The following is a 9,319-nucleotide window of genomic DNA, read 5'->3' as shown; positions in this document are numbered from 1 at the left end:
AACCAACAATAGTAACCATAAAAAAATAACACAGAGGAACCTCAATGCAAAAGAAAATAATAAAAACTAGAACAAGTGTAAAATAGGTCCAAAGGGCTGGCTACTTTCTTTTGTTTGCAATTTATTTAGTGAAGAAACTGGTTTCTTTTTTAAAAATTTTATTGCCACAGAATTCAAATATCATACAATTCAATAGTTTGATCATATTAAGGAGAGTTGTACAATCTTCATCACAATTTTAAAATACTGCAACGCTTTGCAGGCGTAGAAAGCTTCATCTGTCTTCTGCAAAGCGGCTGGTGGTTTCAAACTGCTGCCCTGGAGGTTAGCAGTCCAACACATAACCGAGTTATAAACAAGAGATTGGACTCGAAGCAGATTCTTCTCGTACTGGTTGGTGAAAACAGATGCCACGTCCAGATGACCAAGAATCGAGGCATGCCCAGGAATCCTGATAGGGAAGGAACTGACGTGGCCAAAGATCCCGATTCGGACTTCGAACCTTTCTGTTCTTCATAGCCATCCAGTGATGGTATCTGTGTTACATCAGCACCAGGAAACCAAGACAACTAGAAAAGGCGCTAACGTTTCTTGGAGAAATGACCTATTCGGAGCTGTTGGCTGCCGTCAGGTTGATTTCTGCTGCTCCAGGCCCCACGTGTGCAAAATTAGAATGCTCCAATCTGCATGATCTTTCAGAAACAGATCCTCAGGCTTGCTTTCCAAGGTGCCTGTGAGTGGGTTTGAACCAGCATTGTGCTAGCCATCAGGTGCCTCACGTTGTTGGGACAACTGTCAGACTTGGGAGGTTGGAGGTTACATTATCATTGCTAACTCCCCAAGGTTGATGGTGGGGCTGTGCTTACGCAGAGAATGCCCTTGTGCCCAAGAAATGCACTCTGAAGCATTTAAGGGTAAAATGACATGTCTGCATCTTCTCTCCAAGGATTCAAATTCAGTCTAGATTGTTGTTGTTGCTAGGATGCCCAACAGAAGGAAACACGGCCCAGTCCCACACCGTCCCCCCAATTGTTACGCTTGGGTCTGTTGTTGCAGCCGCTGTGTCCGTCCATCTAGTCGAGGGCCTTCCTCTGTTTCACTGCCCCCCCACTTTGCTACACATGATGTCCTTCTCCAGGGACAGGTCTCTCTTGATAACGTGTCCAGAGTACATGAGACGAAGTCTCCCATTCCTTGTTTCTGAGGAGCATTCTGGCTCGACTTCTTCCCAGACAGATCTGTTTGTTCTTTAGGCAGTCCATAGTTCAAGGGCATCGATTTTCCTTTGGTCTTCCTTATTCCATGTACAGCTTCCACATGCCTATGACAGATCCATAGCTATAGCTATAGATCGAGCCATACGTTGAGAGAGGACAGAAAAGTCATGTTTAAAGTCAAAGATTTAAGAACCGTGAGTCTGGTTGAAGGAGTGTATTCAAGAGTTCTCTGAGATATCCTGACAATGTTTCTGTGTATTTGAAATTATTATTTTTAAATGATAATTTAAAAAAATTAAACAGGAAAACCTAGTGCTGTACCTTGTACTGCGCAGCCTTTGATTGGCACTTGTTGATACTCCAAATGCTTACCAGTGCCACCAGGGAAGTGTGTGTAAGCCTTTGGACTGGGAGTGGCTTTTACGCAGACACGATCCAGCTGACAGTCCTAACTCTGCTTTAAATTGACTTTAAATCCAAAGTCAACATAATTTTTTATAGATGACTGTTGTATCTTTAAAGCTTTGGGCTAAGAGTTCTAAAGAATAGATTGACCTGTTTTTTCCAGGACCATCTCACTGGTAACTTTCGAGAATGTTCATCAGGGTGCCTACATTGTTTCCATTGAGATGCTCTGTGGGAAACACCAAGTTATTTCTCATGGCTGGAGTGGGCCTCCAGTACAGAAATGTTCCAAATACATTTGTCGCTGCCCCCTATAAGTGATCCCTAGCATCTCCTTCTCGTGTGACAACTGGTGAATGACATTCACAATTGTGATACATTTTTGTCCCAAAGACCGAAAAGGCCAAACTCACTGCTCTCAAGTGGATGCTGGCTCAGCAGTGGCCCTAAAATCCAGGGTGGAACTGCCTGGTGAGTTTTCGAGACTGTAAGTGTTTACTAGCACAGGAAGCGCCATCATTCTTCCAAGATTCTTGTACGAGGGAACTTTAAAAACTCCGTGGAAAAACATCATTACCTTGTTTTATTTTAACAAGAGTTGGACATTGTTTTATTTTTCTTTCTGGTTAGTTATTTTTTAATTTCAGTCACTTGGAGATTATTCCTGAAATAGCTAAGGTGCTAATGCTGGCTTTCCAACATTAAATTCTAAATGTTCACACTAAGCCTGAAATCATCTCTTTTACCCTCAGTAGTTACACTTGACCCACATCTTAAAGCTAAGCTTCAAAGGCCGTATTACAATTGGAATGAATTAAGACTAGGGAAGTTTCCGAGTTCCACATGTGGCATCCATAAAAAATTCTGAAACTGAGCGCCTGGGTCACTGCGCTTAAGCCCTGAAGCTCACTCCTCCTTTTTCATGTCTCTTAGGTTGTCCCCTTCTCTTTTGGCCTTTCTTTTTCTCTGTAGCCAAATCTGCCTTTTCTCCAATAAATAAACGTTTATTTTAATTTTTTATTATTAATCATTTTATTGGGGGGGCTCTTACAAATTTTATGACAACCCATCCTTCAATTGTATTAAGTACACTTGGACTTACCGGTATGTTGCCATCAACATTTCCAAAACATTTTCTTTCTTCTGGAGCCCTTGGTATCAGCTCCTCTTTAAATAAGCTTTTAGAAGGCCCTTGTGCATGTTCTGAAACAACATGAAGTCCCTGCTTAGGTAGTGATGATCTTCAAGTCTGAGTTTCAATTTTGTTGCTTTAATTGTTCTTTATTGACAGAATGCATGACTCGAAGTGTTGTTGCCTAGTTCTGAATCATTTAATTTCAGAGCAAGATGAACAGTAGTCTCAGAGTACAGAGCCAAACCCTTTGCTGATTCCATTCACTCAGCATCTCAAAATTTCTCGCAGCTGCAAGATTTCCACACTCCAAAAAGTGTTCTTCTCAGTGGATTCTTCAATTTTGTAAGGCAGATTCCCTACAAATATGAATCTCTTGTCCTTAGACGCAGTCTCTGATGCAAGATTAACTCGATTACAAAACCCACGTATAATTTGGATCCCGTTTCTTTTTCTTTTTAAAATCATTTTATTAGGGGCTCATACAACTCTTACCACAATCCATACATACATCAATTGTGTCAAGCACATTTGTACATTCGTTGCCCTCATCATTCTCAAAATATTTGCTTTCCACTTAAGCCCTTGGTATCAGCTCCTCATTTCCCCCCTCCCTCCCTGTTCTGCCCCCATGAACCCTTGATAATTTATAAATTATTATTATTTTGTCATGTATTACACTGTCCAACGTCTCCCTTTACCCACTTTTCTGTTGTACATCCCCTAGGGAGGAGGTTATATGTAGATTCTTATAATTGGTTCCCCCTTTCTACCCCACCTTCCCTCCACCCTCCCAGTATTGCCACTCTAACCACTGGTCCTGAAGGGATCATCCGTCCTGGATTCCCCGTATTTCCAGTTCCTATCTGTACCAGTGTACATCCTCTGGTCTAGCCATATTTGTAAGGTAGAATTCGGATCATGACAGTGGGGTATATGTGTGTGAATTTCTTTTTAATGTCTTTATAGCAATCACTTTCATCCTTAGACACAACATAAGCATTATTATTTTGCTGAAGGGGATGAAGTTTACATTTCATGACTCCAATTTTTTGGGTAGAGTTCCCCTCTGCTGGAAACAAAGAACAGACCCATCTAGATTCGATTTGTCCATACTCTTTAAAAAAAGACCTCAGCTGCTTCTTACTGCACGTGACAAGCAAATTGCCAACACACACAGTCTCTCATTCTTTAATCTCTCTTCTTCTTGGGGGATTTGAATTGCTTTCTTTGATTTACCATGGAGGGCTCTGCGTCCTCGAGTACGTTCCTGTCTGCCACTGTGCCACCATCAATTGATCAAGAGCTTTTCCTTGGCGTCTCCTCTTTCTGGGGCATTTTCTTCTTCTTCTACATCAGCAAATGTCAGAGCATTTTCCCTGTATGCCAACTTTTTGTCTGCATGCGGAAATCTCTTCATTTTCTTTTTTTCAAAATTTCAAGTTCTTGCCAATGTGGTCTTCGGGACTGAGATGTAATTTCTTCCCTTCGCCCTCTCTCTTTTTGTTGTTTCGCACAGATTCAAAAGAGCTGAAAGGGTCGCCAGCCCACCTGCGATGCCTGAGTGGGCTCTAACCGGGGCATCCGCTACCGGCGACCTGTCCAACCAGGTTGGCTCTGTCATCAAAGTTCTTTCCCTACTGGCCATCTTTCCTTTTCTTCCGTTTGCTTGGCACTCTCCAGGCGGTGGCACCGGAACCCACACCTCTGCACTCGGGCCCACTACCGTGATCATCTAATCACATCTTTCTACAAGCTTTCTTTTTCTTACACAGAGGTGCCTTTAATTTTGTAGCCAGACCTCTGGACTTGCAAACGTGTAACTGGGTGACAGGGACGAAGCTTCATCATGCTGTGCAGTCACCACTCCTACTGCTCCGACAGTGACCGCTGCCCAGAGAGGACTTCAGAGACCCTCAGGTCAGACGTTCACTTCCTAGCTGTCCCTCAATCCTGTCCTCCCTTTCCACTACACCCTGCTCCTCTCTGAGGAACGCTGGTCTCCAATCATTGCCCTGTTTCTGCAAGTAGGATTCTTAGTCTATCTCACGATCCACATATGGATCATGGAAAACAGCATTCCTTCCATTGATGTATTTTCTCATGTCTTTCCATCACAGTCTGGGTTTTTTTCCATGCACGTCCCTGGCAGCGTGGCCAGGACGGTCCTGTCCACAGCCTGCAGCCGGAGCCCCGTTCAGCCAGTCGTGGGGTGCTGACCGTGGAGGAGCGAGTGGTGAGACTTTCACTTTTTGTTTTACACATTTCCACAAACTTTTTTTGAGCCTCTCCCTACCCTGGGCAATGACTAATTTTGTCCCTTTCCCGCTCAGGAAAGCAAGCCATAATGCAAAGGAGAGAGACATTATAAAAATAACCTTGAATCCATTCAAGTTTTTGAAGTCGCTTTTCAAAACTCTGGGAGTTTTAACTATTATTATTAATATATCTCATTCTTTTGACTCCGGAGCCCATCAGGAGAACGGAAGACAGCATCATCTCCCGAATGCTCTGTGGGAAATGTCTTAAAAATGTGCAGAGTTGCACTTTTCCAGGGGAACGATCCATAGCTCTCTTTGGAACGCCAAGGGGTCTGTAAGCTGGGATGGTAAGAATGATTGATTAGCTGAGAGGAGGAGAGGATCAGGGAGAATTTCCTCCAAGTTCGCGTCTGCCAGTTTACGCACCCTGTGGTCATGAGCCCCTCTACCCCCTTACCGTCCTCTATGAAAGGAAGCTAGGAAAGAGTCCTTAGCTGTGGATGACGGGATGAAATGAGATGCTGCCTGTCATGTTGAGCACCGTGGCTGGTACGTAGCTTTGCACAAATAGCATCTGGGAGAAGGACACTTCTAAAAACTATAAAAGGATAGTTGAAAGGGTACCAACTTTTGGGAGGAAGATAGCTTTTTAAAAATCCATTTTTAAAAGCCTTGAGATAAGATCCTCCAAGGATCCATGCTATTGATCTAGTTAAGAACAGTTCCTCCAGCTCTTTCATTGTTAGGAAACGTGTGGGCACATCTACTGCAGGAGCGGTGTCGGGAGCATCCTTGACTCCCTCACACACTTGTCTTCCTGTTGAGTGTCCGGACAGTTTCTAAGGACACTCCATTCTGCCTGTCATGCTACTCTGTGATGAGCCTCCCCAACTCTTCCCAGCCAGGCGTGGGGTCTAGTTCCGTCTCCCTGAGTCTGGTCTGGTTGGGTGAGAGGCTCTGACTATGGCAATGCAGTGAAAGCAGTGCCATGTGACTCCTGAGCTTGTGCTTCCGAGGCTTTGCAACCTTCAATTCATCTTTTGAAGATTCACCTGAGTAGGGTGGAGTTCCTGGGTGGTGTAAATGGTTAACACTCTTCATGGCTAACTAAAAGGTTGGAAGTTCAAATCCACTCAAAGCCACCTCATCATAAAGACGATCTGCTTTAGAAAATAACCAATCATTGAAAACCCTATGGCTCTTTAAGGAAGACATGGTCACCATGACAAGGTAATTTGTTCCCCGGCTCCTGTGCCTGACTCATTGCAGTGGCCTCTTTCCAAGTCGGTGAGGAAGCTGCCCTGTGACTATGACATTTGAGGACACCGGAAGGACACCTGTGGAACCAGAGGTGGCCATTCACTGGGTTAAAATGACTCTAACCAGCTGCAAAGTAAACTCCCTGGAGAAGGTGTGTGCTGAAATGATTAGAGGCTCCAAGGAGAAAAACCTGAAAGTAAAGGGACGTCTCCCAAGAGTGGAGCAGCATGACCTGGAAAACGCTTGCGGTGAAGCTTCCAAGACCTTCCTTTCCAGGGGAGAATCCACAAGCGTCTCGTTGACTTGCACAGTCCTTCTGAGAGCGTTAAACAGATCGCTTCCATCAGTGCTGAGCCTGGAGTAGAGGTTGACGTCACCATTGCAGATGCTTAAATCAACTACTTTAATACATTGATTAGCTGACAGTTAAAAAAAGGCAAAACAAAAAACTCTAAGGAGCACGGTTTTATTCTCACAAATGGATTCCCCATGAATCAACGTCAGAGTCAACTTGAAGGCAAGTAGTGTGGTGGCCTGCTATTGAGAGGGTCCAAGATGAGAGAGACAGAGTCTGAAGGAGAAGAAGCTAGGGCAGGAGAAAGAAATCCACCATCCTCTAGGCCAGTGGTTCTCAACCTATGGGTTGCGACCTCTTTGGGGGTTGAATGGCTCTTTCACAGGGGTCGCCCGATTCATAACAGTAGCAAAATTTCAGTTATGAAGTAGCAACGGAAATAATTTGATGGTTGGGGGTCACCACCACATGAGGAACTGTATTAAATGGTCGCGGCATAAGGAAGGTTGAGAACCACTGCTCTAGGCCTTCCAGTGACCCCATGAAATATCAGATTTGAGGGTGAAGTCACTTTGGATCCCTCAGTCTCCATTCTGCACCATGTGGAACCGAAAGAAATTCTCTTGTAGAATTGTGAATAAAATAAATATACCTTGTCCTCACTTACTGACCTGGCTCATTATCCAACATTTTCTATCTATGGCAGTGGTAAACAATCTATCCAACCACTTGCACATTAATGATGTACATTTGGCAATGACAATGTGTGGGGACAGAGAGACCTCTAAGTGTCAGTCCTTCTAGTCATACCTTCCCTTTATAAATGTGGTCCGTATATTTGCACAAATGCATCAGCCCCAGAATAAGATGCCATTGTTGCTACTGTCTGATTATAGTCAATGGATATGGCCCTTCTAGCCGTGATTCCTTCTATGATAAATAGAATTCTGGCCTTTGTACACCTGTGACTACAGTCCCATTTGGGAGGGCATCCTTTTCTCATGAACAGGAATAGGATAATAAGACCCGACCTTAGTCGAAGCTGGGAATCAGGCCACATGCTTTGTTTTCCTTAGATATATAAGGGTGCCGCCATACAATTCCACACATTCATTGCCTCACCTGGGAAGCCAAACCTCTATTTTCTGGACTCAACTTTGGTAGAAGCACAAAGGCTCGTTGCGGCTTTTGTACATTTTGGGGTTCTGTCTCTGGACCCTGCATTTTGGCGTGTCTCCTCCTGACCTCGGATCTTGGACTACGCAGCATTTACCACCAAGAGAGCCACGTCCTCTGTTTCAGGAGTCCAGTGGGCATGGAAGCAAATTGCAGCACCCAGGGATGAGCGGGAACATGCTCCAGGGAGGAGTGGGGGGAAATGGAACAAAGTAATATCTTGGAAGACTTGAACATTTGGGACATTTTCAATCTCCAACTCCTTGGAACTGGTCTGATATTAATTCTTACAAAATAAATCATTACCACACTGTCAATGTAATCTCCTCACTTGTTGACATGTTTAGGTCCCAAACATCAGGTTGTTATTCAAAAATAGGCGTTATGTAAAATCAGATCATGAAGTGGCACATGACCAGACACTCCAACACTGCCAAATTACCTCTGTACATAACTGCCAAGCCACTGATAGTCAAGGCCCAGCCAATTTGACACATAACTGTAGCCACCACAGCCAGTGTTACTCGCATCTCTCACATCCGGGTGGCCAGATGTCCATCATTCATTTGCAAATTGGTTGTGGGTGAGATTTTTTTTACTAATGTCATAAATGCCAAATATTGGATAATGAGGTAGCCGATAAGTGAGGAGAGGGTGTAGACGTTCTTAGAAGAGCAGAAAGCTCAAACGTGACCTTGTCGTTAGCAGCCCAACGTGTGTTACCCCCAGGGATCCTGACCTTTTCACTAGTTAAGCTAAACTGTTATTTGGTTTTAAGATGATTTCAGGTTTAAAATTTAAAGATGATCTCAAGGCAATAATTTCATGGGTCTATCCAGCTTCCAAGGCTCCATCCAGAAAGTCTAGAGTTCATGTGAATTTAAAATTCTGTTCTATATTTGCTTCCTTTTTATCAAGAGTCTTCCATGGAATCTTTGACCGAAATGTTCAGTAACAATAGTCAGGCACCATTCAGTTTTTTTGGCTTCTTTATTTATTTATTTTTTTTTGCTTCTTTATATTTGGTGATTATTTTAAGCAATTAGACCCCTTGGAAGAAAAATGTAATTTAGTTTCATGTTGTCTATGTTGGATGGCTCCCAAGTTATGAGGAAAACTTTGTGTCTTTTCATCTAGACACTCAAACTGCCGTTGAGTTGATGCTGACTCGTAGTGCGGGGTAGAACTCCTCCTGTGGGTTTCTGAGGCTCTTTATGAGAGTAGAAAGCCGCATCTGAGACTCTTTATGAGAGGAGAAAGCCGCGTCTGAGACTCTTTATGAGAGTAGAAAGCCTCATCTGAGACTCTTTATGAGAGTAGAAAGCCGCATCTGAGACTCCTTATGAGAGTAGAAAGCCGCATCTCTACTCAGCTGGGCCCTGGATTTGCATTCTTCCACTCACTATTGGGATTCCAAACCCTTTGCTCTCTCTTTGGTGCTGTGGTACTTTTGAAATATTCACCCAATGACGTAGTATAAGAAAAGCAAAGAAAACAGCATTGCAAATAATAATCATATATGTGGTAGTTATAACACTGCTGTCAATTTGAGAGTATTCAGAGGGAAAGGGTG

At 43.6% G+C, this 9,319-nt stretch overlaps 1 pseudogene; it reads right to left on the bottom strand.

Annotated features, from left to right (window-relative positions):
* Positions 1–2,514: 2,514 nt before the first annotated feature.
* Positions 2,515–4,174, bottom strand: LOC101657379 (annotated as a pseudogene).
* Positions 4,175–9,319: the final 5,145 nt, after the last annotated feature.

Source organism: Echinops telfairi, unplaced genomic scaffold (genome assembly GCF_000313985.2).
Source record: "Echinops telfairi isolate 266 unplaced genomic scaffold, ASM31398v2 ScPeMD7_2;HRSCAF=8, whole genome shotgun sequence".
NCBI classification, from domain to species: domain Eukaryota; kingdom Metazoa; phylum Chordata; class Mammalia; order Afrosoricida; family Tenrecidae; genus Echinops; species Echinops telfairi.
The sequence above is the reverse complement of the archived record's forward strand: the minus strand, read 5'-3'. Positions and strand labels throughout refer to the sequence as shown.